Source organism: Procambarus clarkii, chromosome 77, assembly GCF_040958095.1.
Source record: "Procambarus clarkii isolate CNS0578487 chromosome 77, FALCON_Pclarkii_2.0, whole genome shotgun sequence".
Classification (NCBI taxonomy): Eukaryota; Metazoa; Arthropoda; class Malacostraca; order Decapoda; family Cambaridae; genus Procambarus; species Procambarus clarkii.
In genome coordinates, this window is record NC_091226.1 from 14,783,773 (window position 1) to 14,797,321 (window position 13,549).

A 13,549-nucleotide genomic window follows, 5' to 3' on the forward strand; every position below is an offset into this window, starting at 1 on the left:
TGGTTCGACTCCTTGTGGGTGAAAACTGAAAATCTTGGTATTCTTACCGGAATGGAGGGCTCTGTTTACCGGAATGGAGGGCTCTGTCTTCCGGAAGGAGGGGGCTCTGTCTTCCGGAAGGAGGGGGCTCTGTCTTCCGGAAGGAGGGGGCTCTGTCTTCCGGAAGGAGGGGGCTCTGTCTTCCGGAAGGAGGGGGCTCTGTCTACCGGAAAGGGGGGGGGGCTCTGTCTACCGGAAAGGGGGGGGCTCTGTCTTCCGGAAGGAGGGGGCTCTGTCTTCCGGAATGGAGGGGGGGGGGGCTCTGTCTACCGGAATGGAGGGGGGGGGCTCTGTCTACCGGAATGGAGGGGGGGGGCTCTGTCTACCGGAATGGAGGGGGGGGGGCTCTGTCTACCGGAATGGAGGGGGGGGGGCTCTGTCTACCGGAATGGAGGGGGGGGCCTCTGTCTACCGGAATGGAGGGGGGGGGGGCTCTGTCTACCGGAATGGAGGGGGGGGGCTCTGTCTACCGGAATGGAGGGGGGGGGGGCTCTGTCTACCGGAATGGAGGGGGGGGCTCTGTCTACCGGAATGGAGGGGGGGGCTCTGTCTACCGGAATGGAGGGGGGGGCTCTGTCTACCGGAATGGAGGGGGGGGCTCTGTCTACCGGAATGGAGGGGGGGGGGCTCTGTCTACCGGAATGGAGGGGGGGGCTCTGTCTACCGGAATGGAGGGGGGGGGCTCTGTCTACCGGAATGGAGGGGGGGGGCTCTGTCTACCGGAATGGAGGGGGGGGGGCTCTGTCTACCGGAATGGAGGGGGGGGGGCTCTGTCTACCGGAATGGAGGGGGGGGGCTCTGTCTACCGGAATGGAGGGGGGGGGCTCTGTCTACCGGAATGGAGGGGGGGGGCTCTGTCTACCGGAATGGAGGGGGGGGGGCTCTGTCTACCGGAATGGAGGGGGGGGGCTCTGTCTACCGGAATGGAGGGGGGGGGGCTCTGTCTACCGGAATGGAGGGGGGGGGGCTCTGTCTACCGGAATGGAGGGGGGGGGCTCTGTCTACCGGAAGGGAGGGGGGGCTCTGTCTACCGGAAGGGAGGGGGGGCTCTGTCTACCGGAAGGGAGGGGGGGCTCTGTCTACCGGAAGGGAGGGGGGGCTCTGTCTACCGGAAGGGAGGGGGGGCTCTGTCTACCGGAAGGGAGGGGGGGCTCTGTCTACCGGAAGGGAGGGGGGGCTCTGTCTACCGGAAGGGAGGGGGGGCTCTGTCTACCGGAAGGGAGGGGGGGCTCTGTCTACCGGAAGGGAGGGGGGGCTCTGTCTACCGGAAGGGAGGGGGGGCTCTGTCTACCGGAAGGGAGGGGGGGCTCTGTCTACCGGAAGGGAGGGGGGGCTCTGTCTACCGGAAGGGAGGGGGGGCTCTGTCTACCGGAAGGGAGGGGGGGCTCTGTCTACCGGAAGGGAGGGGGGGCTCTGTCTACCGGAAGGGAGGGGGGGCTCTGTCTACCGGAAGGGAGGGGGGGCTCTGTCTACCGGAAGGGAGGGGGGGCTCTGTCTACCGGAAGGGAGGGGGGGCTCTGTCTACCGGAAGGGAGGGGGGGCTCTGTCTACCGGAAGGGAGGGGGGGCTCTGTCTACCGGAAGGGAGGGGGGGCTCTGTCTACCGGAAGGGAGGGGGGGCTCTGTCTACCGGAAGGGAGGGGGGGCTCTGTCTACCGGAAGGGAGGGGGGGCTCTGTCTACCGGAAGGGAGGGGGGGCTCTGTCTACCGGAAGGGAGGGGGGGCTCTGTCTACCGGAAGGGAGGGGGGGCTCTGTCTACCGGAAGGGAGGGGGGGCTCTGTCTACCGGAAGGGAGGGGGGGCTCTGTCTACCGGAAGGGAGGGGGGGCTCTGTCTACCGGAAGGGAGGGGGGGCTCTGTCTACCGGAAGGGAGGGGGGGCTCTGTCTACCGGAAGGGAGGGGGGGCTCTGTCTACCGGAAGGAGGGGGGGCTCTGTCTACCGGAAGGAGGGGGGGGCTCTGTCTACCGGAAGGAGGGGGGGGCTCTGTCTACCGGAAGGAGGGGGGGGCTCTGTCTACCGGAAGGAGGGGGGGGCTCTGTCTACCGGAAGGAGGGGGGGGCTCTGTCTACCGGAAGGAGGGGGGGCTCTGTCTACCGGAAGGAGGGGGGGCTCTGTCTACCGGAAGGAGGGGGGGCTCTGTCTACCGGAAGGAGGGGGAGCTCTGTCTACCGGAAGGAGGGGGGGCTCTGTCTACCGGAAGGAGGGGGGGGCTCTGTCTACCGGAAGGAGGGGGGGGCTCTGTCTACCGGAAGGAGGGGGGGCTCTGTCTACCGGAAGGAGGGGGGGGCTCTGTCTACCGGAAGGAGGGGGGGGCTCTGTCTACCGGAAGGAGGGGGGGGCTCTGTCTACCGGAAGGAGGGGGGGCTCTGTCTACCGGAAGGAGGGGGGGGGCTCTGTCTACCGGAAGGAGGGGGGGCTCTGTCTACCGGAAGGGGGGGGGCTCTGTCTACCGGAAGGGGGGGCTCTGTCTACCGGAAGGGGGGGGGGCTCTGTCTACCGGAAGGAGTGGGGGCTCTGTCTACCGGAAGGGGGGGGCTCTGTCTACCGGAAGGGGGGGGGCTCTGTCTACCGGAAGGGGGGGGGGGGCTCTGTCTACCGGAAAGGAGGGGGGGCTCTGTCTACCGGAAGGAGGGGGGGCTCTGTCTACCGGAAGGAGGGGGGCTCTGTCTACCGGAAGGGGGGGGGCTCTGTCTACCGGAAGGGGGGGGGCTCTGTCTACCGGAAGGGGGGGGGGCTCTGTCTACCGGAAGGGGGGGGCTCTGTCTACCGGAAGGGGGGGCTCTGTCTACCGGAAGGGGGGGGGCTCTGTCTACCGGAAGGGGGGGGGGGCTCTGTCTACCGGAAGGAGGGGGCTCTGTCTACCGGAAGGAGGGGGCTCTGTCTACCGGAAGGAGGGGGCTCTGTCTACCGGAAGGAGGGGGCTCTGTCTACCGGAAGGAGGGGGCTCTGTCTACCGGAAGGAGGGGGCTCTGTCTACCGGAAGGAGGGGGCTCTGTCTACCGGAAGGAGGGGGCTCTGTCTACCGGAAGGAGGGGGCTCTGTCTACCGGAAGGAGGGGGCTCTGTCTACCGGAAGGAGGGGGCTCTGTCTACCGGAAGGAGGGGGCTCTGTCTACCGGAAGGAGGGGGCTCTGTCTACCGGAAGGAGGGGGCTCTGTCTACCGGAAGGAGGGGGCTCTGTCTACCGGAAGGAGGGGGCTCTGTCTACCGGAAGGAGGGGGCTCTGTCTACCGGAAGGAGGGGGCTCTGTCTACCGGAAGGAGGGGGCTCTGTCTACCGGAAGGAGGGGGCTCTGTCTACCGGAAGGAGGGGGCTCTGTCTACCGGAAGGAGGGGGCTCTGTCTACCGGAAGGAGGGGGCTCTGTCTACCGGAAGGAGGGGGCTCTGTCTACCGGAAGGAGGGGGCTCTGTCTACCGGAAGGAGGGGGCTCTGTCTACCGGAAGGAGGGGGCTCTGTCTACCGGAAGGAGGGGGCTCTGTCTACCGGAAGGAGGGGGCTCTGTCTACCGGAAGGAGGGGGCTCTCTCTACTGGAATGGAGGGCTCTCTCTACCGGAATGGGGGCTCTGTTTACCGGAAGGGGGGGCTCTGTCTGCCGGAATACCCAGATCAAGAACAATTGCACCTCACGTTCTGCAACAGGCATATGGGTATCTGTCAACGTGTTCGACAGGTCTGCCTCATCCTCATTGATGCATCAGCCAGAGAACATCTATAACATTTTTTGTTTTTACAACTAAAAGTATAATATTTCTAAGACTAAGTTTTCCCTTGTGATACACGATCATTCGAATGTTATGAAGAAAATGGGAATCTAACTGGGACTTTGAACTTGCAATTAGAGAGAAAGTATTCAATAAAACCAGACTTAACTTTTAGAAAGAAAGGCTTTAAGAAAACCTTTTCTTAAAGAACATTCATCATGACGATTTCGTAATGTCACGTTACCAAAACGAAAATAAAAATAACGTGAAGCCGCATAAAGGCATTTGCAACATTAACAGATTGTTACATTCTAAGGAGAATGTCTGCAATAAAGTTACTTTTTGTTACACACCCCCAGGTAGCAGCCCGTAGCAACTGTCTAACTCCAAGGTACCTATTTACTGCTTTGTGAACAGGTGAATCAGGGGAAAAAAATCAACCCATTTGTTTCCACCTCAACCGGGGATCGAACCCGGAACCTCAGGACTACGAATCCCGATCGCTATCCACTCAGCCGTCAGGCCTCACAGTCTTTGATAATAATGAACATGGATACGGCGAAATTCACTTGTGAAATGTTTGCTGTTACAATGAGTTTATTGTTGGATTTATTGTTGAATTTAGGCTGTCTGAAGTGCCTTTTGAGCTACAACACTGAACCCATAAACTCTACTGAAGCTCTACAAAGCTCTACTGAACCCATAGAGATAAAGGTGAGAGACAGACATACATCAGTTCTTCTCTTTCTAGTATTGCTAATAATATTTCCAAATGTTTCGTAGCAACACGGCCTAAGCATTCGAAATTGAGTAATACTTGGCTTCTTTCAGCATGATTTTTTTTTAATATCTAAACCAATTAATCACCCTGGGGATATTTGACTTGTTATCAATTTATTTCATCGAATTCCAGCGCGATAATACAGTTGGCTTTCTCTCTCTCTCTCTCTCTCCTCTATCTCCTCTCTCTCTCTTCCCTCCTTCCGAAAATCTTCTTGATTCTCCCCTCGTCATTATCCGTTTTCTTCGTGTCTCTTCGCTGGCCACTGCTTGCTGTATTAAGATGATTAGTTAGTCCCCTTCATCTTGTCTTCATTTGTCAAAGGCTTTCATCTTGTGCAAGTTGCTTCTCAACATGTCAATAAGGTTGCCTGTTCTCATTTGCTAGCTCAGTCTCTCTCAATTAGTAGAGAGAGAGAGAGAGAGCGAGAGAGAATTAAATTTTTAAGGCTCTCATTTTCACTGTACCTGGAATTTATCACTGTTAAACATCATGTTATTTCCCACTGCCCAGTAGAAAATTTTATTAATATCTGCTTGTAGATTTTCATTGCCTTCAGCAGAGGTACTTTTCATGCTCATTTTTGTGTCATCTGCAAAGGATGATACGAAGCTGTGACTTGTATGTTTTTTATCTGACAGGAAAATGAGGAAAAACAGTGGTACAAGGACTGTACACTAAGGTCTAAGGTACAGAGCTTTTAACTGGTAATGAGGCTCTACATCAACCTTTGTTAGAGCTCTCATGGTTGTTAGTTGTTTGAATAAACCTTATCTATCCAGAGGCACGTGGGTGCTGCTACTTTGTAAGTAGCTGATGTTGATAACAGTAGCTACTTAAGGATCAAAGTAGATGTTGCATTGGAACTATTAACACCATTTAATTTCTTTGGTTGTGTCTTAGAAGATGGTGGTTGCAATTCACATGTGGCTGACGGATCTGTAGAGTGATCCGAGTTGCGAATTCTGATTTCAGGTAGAAATTCTGGGTTGTCTGACTCCTACCAATACAATGCTGCTACACTGGTTGCCATCTGAGAAGTCGAATTACTGTTAATCTCTTCAGCATATGCTACTCAGTTTTTGCTGGGAGTTGGGTCTGATCTTTGCTGACTGGCTTGTCCCAAGTCTACCCTCGAAAAGGCTGACCAGGGGTAAGTCTGAAGCATTGATCAAGATTGATTTGTGAACAGCACCTTTGCGTGACCTGAAATGTGTCACCTTGGTACAACGTAATGTAATTTACCTTGTATGATGAATTGCAAGCTGTAAGGCAAATTTCCTGTTTGCATTCAACAAAATCTGTGTTTGGTGGAATACCCAAAGCAATAAATCGCGGTTGTATATTCAGAGACATACAACTCTTTCAGTTTTAAATGACGCAGCTTACCAGATTTACGAACACACACCCAGTCGGATTCTGTCGGATTCTACACCCCCCCACCCCACACACACACACACACCTACACACACACACCCACACACACACCCACACACACACCTACACACACACACCCACACACACACACACACCCACACACACACACACACCCACACACACACACACACCCACACACACACACACACACCCACACCCACACACACACACACACACACACACCCACCCACACACACCAAAGTGTGTGTGTGTGTGAAGACCAAAGAGCCAGAGCTCAACCCCCGCAAACGCAACTAGGTGAGTACACACACACACACACACACACACACACACACACACACACACACACACACACACACACAGGAGCAGGAGGAGTTCCCTACACACAGGTGTAAGGAGCAGGAGACCAAATACAAGGTATCATTTCGGAGATGAAATACTTCATGAGTCAGAGAGAAAGACCTGGGGGTTGATATCACGCCAGACATCAAGAGGATAACATCAGCGGCATATGCCAGGTTGGCTAACATAAGAACGGCCTTTAGAAACGTGTGTAAGGAATCTTTCAGAACTTTATATACCACATATGTCAGACCAATCCTGGAGTATGCGGCTCCAGCATGGCGTCCATATCTAGTCAAGCATAAGACTAAACTGGAAAAGGTTCAAAGGTTTGCCACCAGACTAGTACCCGAGCTGAGAGGTATGAGCTACGAGGAGAGACTATGGGAATTAAACCTCACGTCACTGGGAGACACAAGAGTTAGAGGGGACATGATCACCACATACAAGATTCTCAGAGTAATTGATAGGGTAGATAAAGACAGACTATTTACCACAAGGGGCACACGCACTAGGGGACACAGGTGGAAATCGAGTCCCCAAATGAGCCATAGAGACGTTTAAAAGAACTTTTTCAGTGTCAGAGTAGTAGACAAATGGAATGCATTAGGAAGTGATGTGGTGGAGGCTGACTCCATACACAGTTTCAAGTGTAGATATGATAGAGCCCAATAGGCTCAGGAATCTGTACACCAGTTGATTGACAATTGAGAGGCTGGACCAAAGAGCCAGATCTCAACCCCCGCAAGCACAACTAGGCGAGTAATCAAAACCATATACTTCAACTTGTCTAATTTCACGGGATTATTAATTTCAAGAGTTATATTTAAGTTATTAATAAAGCTTGGTATAATTCTCAAACATTTGTAACAAGATATTATGACCTATTACCTATCATCTAATTATCGCTTGAAATCATAATTTCCCCAATTATTATTAACATACTCACCCTCTAGTTTCATATGCCCGTTTGATCTGTTAACAACTCACTGTTGTCGAATTACGACCTCTTAATTACGACACTTAGCTAATCACAAACGCGTGATTAGTATGTTATCAGCCTATTTACTGTGATGTCACCCTGTTTATCATGCCTGAGTATTTCATATTGGATAAAAGCTTTTAATGAGATTCCTGATCGTTTTGCAAAGCTTTGAGTGTTTTCAAAATGTTTCCCATTTTCCCAGAAGGATCCACGTGTTGTCAGGATATTTCGTGTTTTTTTTTTTACCATTTGAAGAGCCTTTGACGAGTGCAATAATAAGGCTTTGAACTGTTGAACACATTGGCTACAACACATAAATACATATTTAATACAGAATGATACATTATTACACCCCACAGACCCAGTCTCCAGACAGCACAATAACCCACAATAAACATTACTCTCTTTATAAAGCCAGATATAAATATTTTGTTAATGAGTTCGATGACCAACGAGTCACAATGACCAGTCAAACGAACTCATCCTGACACGCGCGCACAAATATGAACACACACACACACACAAATATGCACACACACACACACACGCACACATACACACACACACACAAGCAGTGTCAGAGTAGTTAACAGGTGGAATGCATTAGGCAGTGATGTGGTGGAGGCTGACTCCATACACAGTTTCAAGTGTAGATATGATAGAGCCCAATAGGCTCAGGAATCTGTACACCAGTTGATTGACAGTTGAGAGGCGAGACCAAAAGCCAGATCTCAACCCCGCAAGCACAACTAGATAAACACACACACACACACACACACACACACACACACACACACACACACACACACACACACACACACACACACAGCATTCACCCACCTTGAAAAAAGAACTCATTTGTCTTCCCCTCAATCAACCATCACCTCCCCGAAACTGCTAACCCACTTTGATCCATCAAACTGTTCCCCCAATCTCACGTCCCCCAAAACTCGAGTACTCCAAGCCTATATTTCCCCAAAGCCTGCGTTCCCCAAGCGTAGCATTACTCAAATACATTTACTGTTCCCTTTAACTCTTTTTAATTAACGTTCCGATCGATGAGGTATTTACATGGACGTCGAGAAGGTCTACCTACCTTGAGGTGCTTCCGGGGCTTAGTGTCCCCGCGGCCCGGTCGTCGACCAGGCCTCCTGATAAAACATTATTGCCAACAGCATTTGGTGTTCCCAGGCGGTCACCCATCCAAGTACTAACCAAACCCAACGTTGCTTAACTTCGCTGATCGGACGAGAAGCGGTGTTCTCAACGTGGTATGGCCGTTGGCAGACACAGATCACAAGGGATTTTCTCCTAAACGTTATAAAGATAAATATTATCTCTGGTATTACATGGATTGCTAAGGTGAGAGGGGTTAAGTGTAGGGAGGGATAACCCTATGCTCACCCTATGCTCCTGTTACCTAGCAGAAAAATAGGTACCTGGGTGTTAGTCAGCTGTGACAGGCTGCTTCCTGGGGGTGGAGGCCTGGTTGAGGACCGGGCCGCGGGGATACTAACAGCCCCGAAATCATCTCAAGATAACCTCAAGGAGGGATAATTCCTGGTGTTGTGGGATTGATTAGTGGTGTTGTTATTGTTGTTGTTGTTGTTGTTGTGGTGGTGTTAACCCACACAACACACGACGAAACTACAACGTTGCTACATCATTCAAACCAGCTACAACACCTAACAAGTTGTAACAACCAATAAAGTTGTAATTCAACGTTCTAATACGTCAGTAAAACGTTATAAAAATGATGTACAACTTTATTACAAGTTGTAACAAGCGGAAAATAAGGACAGTTACGTTTGTTTGTTTGCTTGTTTGCAGGGGGAATACTGTAGTATTGTGTATTAATTTACTTGTTTTATACTAAATACTTTAGTATTTAATATTTTAGCAATTAATACTTTTGTATTTACTCTTTAAATGCTAAATACTTTAGTCTTTAGTAGTGGTGTTTAATACTTGAGACACTTATTAAAGTTAAGAGTCTTTAGTGGTGTTCAATAATTTAGAATCATGCTGTTGAATAATTTAGAATCATGCTGTTGAATAATTTAGAATCATGCTGTTGAATAATTTAGAATCATGCTGTTGAATAATTTAGAATCATGCTGTTGAATAATTTAGAATCATGCTATTGTGGTGTTGAATAGTTTAGAATCATGCTGTTGTGGTGTTGAATAATTTAGAATCATGCTGTTGTGTTGAATAATTTAGAATCATCCTGTTGTGTTGAATTACGTATTATGCATTGATAATTATTTGTTACATTAAACTGTTAGTGATTCTTGTTAGTCTGTGCCTCTCTCTTCTCTGCCTATCCCTTCTTGCCTGTCCCACCCTTCTCTCCCCACCCTATCCCTTCTCCATGTGTCCCCACCTCTTTCTCTTTCCCCTATCTCCATCTTCGTGTTCACTCCATATCTCTGTCTCTCCTACTTCCTCTCTACATCTCCCACATTCAACCGGTTTCCACATCAAAGACCACAAAGTTCCTGCAGGAGCTCAGTGTGTCTGCCAGGAGGCTCGGTGAATGCCTTAAGAATATTTCTAAGGTATTCTTAAGTCTGGCCAAAAGTCAACTTGTTCGCAATATTTTCTTAAGTAACAATGTTCCCGGAATTTTCAGGAGGCGCGAGGCGTCCTTAAACATTCGCCGCTGTTCCATAAATGGAGGAAAATAAGACTGTTGAAATCTGTTTCTCTCGTATTTAACTTGGTTATAAACAGGTAAATATTCATCCTGTTAACAGTTAAATAGAGCATCCCGTTGACGAAATCCTGTTTGTTTACATGTGTTTGATAAGGGTTAGATATTGCCATTCGCTCTGGCGTCGGCTGTCAGCGATATCCTCTTTAGCCAGCGGTGATAGACAGGAGAGCACCAGTAAGTGTTCACCAACCAGCCAATAACACATATTCAATAACTAACAGCCGTATTAAAAACCACTTTCCTGTGAACCAAACGCATCACAGGATCAACCATTAGCCAAAGTCGTGCCGAAGATGACAGGAAACCTGTCATAAAATCTTGTCATATTCATTTACAGGTGGAGAGTTACATGTGAAAAAGACACACCTGTATGACATTACCTGTGGCAATGACATTCAGGTGGACAGGTGTAGCCGACATCATACAAAACTGTCGAATACGAGAAACTTTAATGAGATCGACTTCATATACCTTACTTTGCCTGGCAATTCAAAGAATCATATCGCCAGCAAATCTAAGCGCAACCGTTCTTTCATTCGTCAATAGTTACCTAGCAGTAAAATAGGTACCTGGGTGTTAGTCAGCTGTCACGGGCTGCTTCCTGGGGGTGGAGGCCTGGTCGAGGACCGGGCCGCGGGGACACTAAAGCCCCGAAATCATCTCAAGATAACCTCAAGATAGATGAACACCATGCAGCTTCCAAGATCATCTACCCGTTGAGTGTTTGATCTTAAGATGCCCAGCTCATCTTAGAAGCTCTTGAAGACAATGTTCATCTCCAAACGATGAGTCACAATAACGTGGCTGAAAATATGTTGACCAGACCACACACTAGAAGGTGAAGGGACGACGATGTTTCGGTCCTTCCTGGACCGTTATCGACTTGATAATGGTCTTGGACAGACCGAAAGGTCGTCGTCTTATCTTCTGGTAAGTGGTTTTGTCATCATAATGTTCATCTGTTTCGCCCACATCACCTCGAACGAGAACGATTGTTGACACACACACACACACACACACACACACACACACACTCACACTCACACTCACACTCACACTCACACACACACACACACACACACACACACACACACACCATCGCATCCAGGAAGGCTGTTATGTTATCCATGTATAACATAAGAATAACATAAGTATAATCCCACTTATTATCCATGTATATCCATGCATAGATATAACATATCCATGTATAACATAAGAATGTAGTTATCCAGCTCTTCAGATATTCTTTTGAAAGAACACGGACAAGGATATTTTGTTAATATCGAAGACTATTCTGCTTATATACGAAGCAAGATAACTTGTTATATAAGTCTGCGTCGATTATATTTCCAAGACAATGATGACAGTATACATGGATATAATTCATGATGAATACAGCCGTTGTTTCCATGTCATTAACTCTTTGTTGATGGTATAATGATTCCACTAATGGTTCTTGCTTTCCATTATCTTAAATATTCCTAATCTCTCTCGCCCCTTTCATTATAGTATGTACTAAGGAACTGTTTAAGTAATTTGCTGTGTGCTCATTTGCTTTGTTTTGTCTTTGTTATTATTTAATTTGTTTGTTGGTATTCATACACCAGTGTACTTGTGTGTCTGGTTCATTGTATTCATTGTTTATGTTATGATGAGCTGTTGGAGGCCCCAGAGAGTATATTATTTCCTTTCTCTCTCTCTCTCTTTCTCTCTTTCTCTCTCTCATACACTCGCCTTTCTCCACCAATTTCCCATTAACTTTTCCTTGTTCTCTTTCTTCCACACCGCTACTCACCTTCTTCCCTTCTCATCAAAGCCCAATAACCCATTTTTCACTATTCCCTCTTTCCGTTTCATGTCCTAACTTTCCATCTCTTTATCTTCCACATTCTCATATCCTCCTTTCTTCTCATCTCGTCCTCTCTTCCCCTATTCGTGTGTGTGCTGCCTTGACCATCAATGGAGCTCCCAGAATACTTTTTTGGCTCGTATTATCTCATGCATAATATATCCCCTCTGGTCTGTGAAGGGTGTGAGGGGGAGATGGGCAGCCTCCCTCATCTCCAAGTCTCACCAGGATGCTCTGAGTTGAGTGTTTATCAACCTACGTGATGAGATGGGTTCCAAGACTATAGCTGGAGCTACATTTTGTGACTCAAGTTATGAGTATTTAGCTTATAAATTCGAACACAATAACGCTATTCGTATGTAGGAACTTGTGGTGGCTTACGTGAGGAGTTTGAAGGCTAAAGTGAGGTGAGAATCTCAAGGTCTAAACTTAATGTTATCCACCAGAAGGGTTCTATAAAGGGGTGTAGTACAATGCTTTTCACTCTAGAGGAAACTCGTTGAAACAGATTCCAGTTGAATCTGTATGCAAGGTCCGTGGCGACTCGGGGTGTGGTTGATCAAAGCTTTACTCTGAGGCTAAGCAAGACAGACTAGGAGTGGAGAGTCCAGCTTGGAGCACGTTCCTAGAAGTCCTGTGAACTCCTGTTCTGTTGAATGTCCACGACACGGTATCCAGGAAGCCAGTCTTGGTTACAACAATGTTGTAGAGTCATGCGGTACTGCACGGAGTATTGTGTTGACCAGACCACACACTAGAACGTGAAGGGACGACGACATTTCGATCCGTCCTGGACCATTCTCAAGTCGATTGTCGGGTGAATTATAACTTTTAATCACCTGCCACAGGTAATGGTAGCCACATTTGACGCAGGAAATTACTTTTCACACTCTCTGGTAGACGTTTTCTCCTTTCTGGCCATCCTCAGGGACCTCCACCAGCACACCAGAATGCTTCGAGTCTACATTCATGGAGTTTCTTGCTGCCAATAAACCCCGCTACTTAGGTCAGCATTTCTGAGCTCTGAACAGCGAGACAGCAAACCTTTTCTGAACAGCGAGACAGCAAACCTTTTCTGAACAGCGAGACAGCAAACCTTTTCTGACCTTCCAGAATACTCAGTCCTGGCCAGCCTGGCAGGTTCCTTCCTTCACTATGTCAGAATACCTCGAGAGCCAACATGCCTTACCTTCCTCGATATCCACCGTCACGCCAGAATACTGAGAGATCCAGCATTCCTGCCCTGGCTTGCAAAATCTTTCCTCACCGACGGATTATTGAGAGATTCAACATTTTGAGACCTCTGTCCAATACCACCATGCTAGAATACTGTAATGTGATAGTAACTATTTACCCTGCCTTAGCAACCCCTTGGTCCAACGTCTTGGGCTGGACGGTAGAGCACGGGTTGCTTCATGCTGGTCGGTGTTCAATCCCAGACTGTCCAAGTGGTTGGGCATTATTCCTTCCCCCCCCCCGTGCCATCCCAAAACCTTATCCCTTCCAAGTGCAATATAGTCGTAATGATTTGGCACTCTCACTGATAATTTCCTTCCCTATAGCACCATAGAATATTGTGAGATTCATTGATTCATTTTGTGTCTTGCTGACGCCGTGAACAGAAATGTGGCAGTTGGGAGGATTTTATCAAATTAAGGCAAAGATGGTGGATAGCTTGGGGAGAAAAGACAAACGTGAAAAGGCTATCCATAGGCTCAACGTTCAATGAATAC

At 48.8% G+C, this 13,549-nt stretch overlaps 1 non-coding gene across 1 annotated transcript; it reads right to left on the reverse strand.

Annotated features, from left to right (window-relative positions):
* Positions 1–8,414: 8,414 nt before the first annotated feature.
* Positions 8,415–8,533, reverse strand: LOC123747186 (5S ribosomal RNA). The gene has a single exon (XR_006771647.1). It is a non-coding gene; the product is annotated as a 5S ribosomal RNA (ribosomal RNA).
* Positions 8,534–13,549: the final 5,016 nt, after the last annotated feature.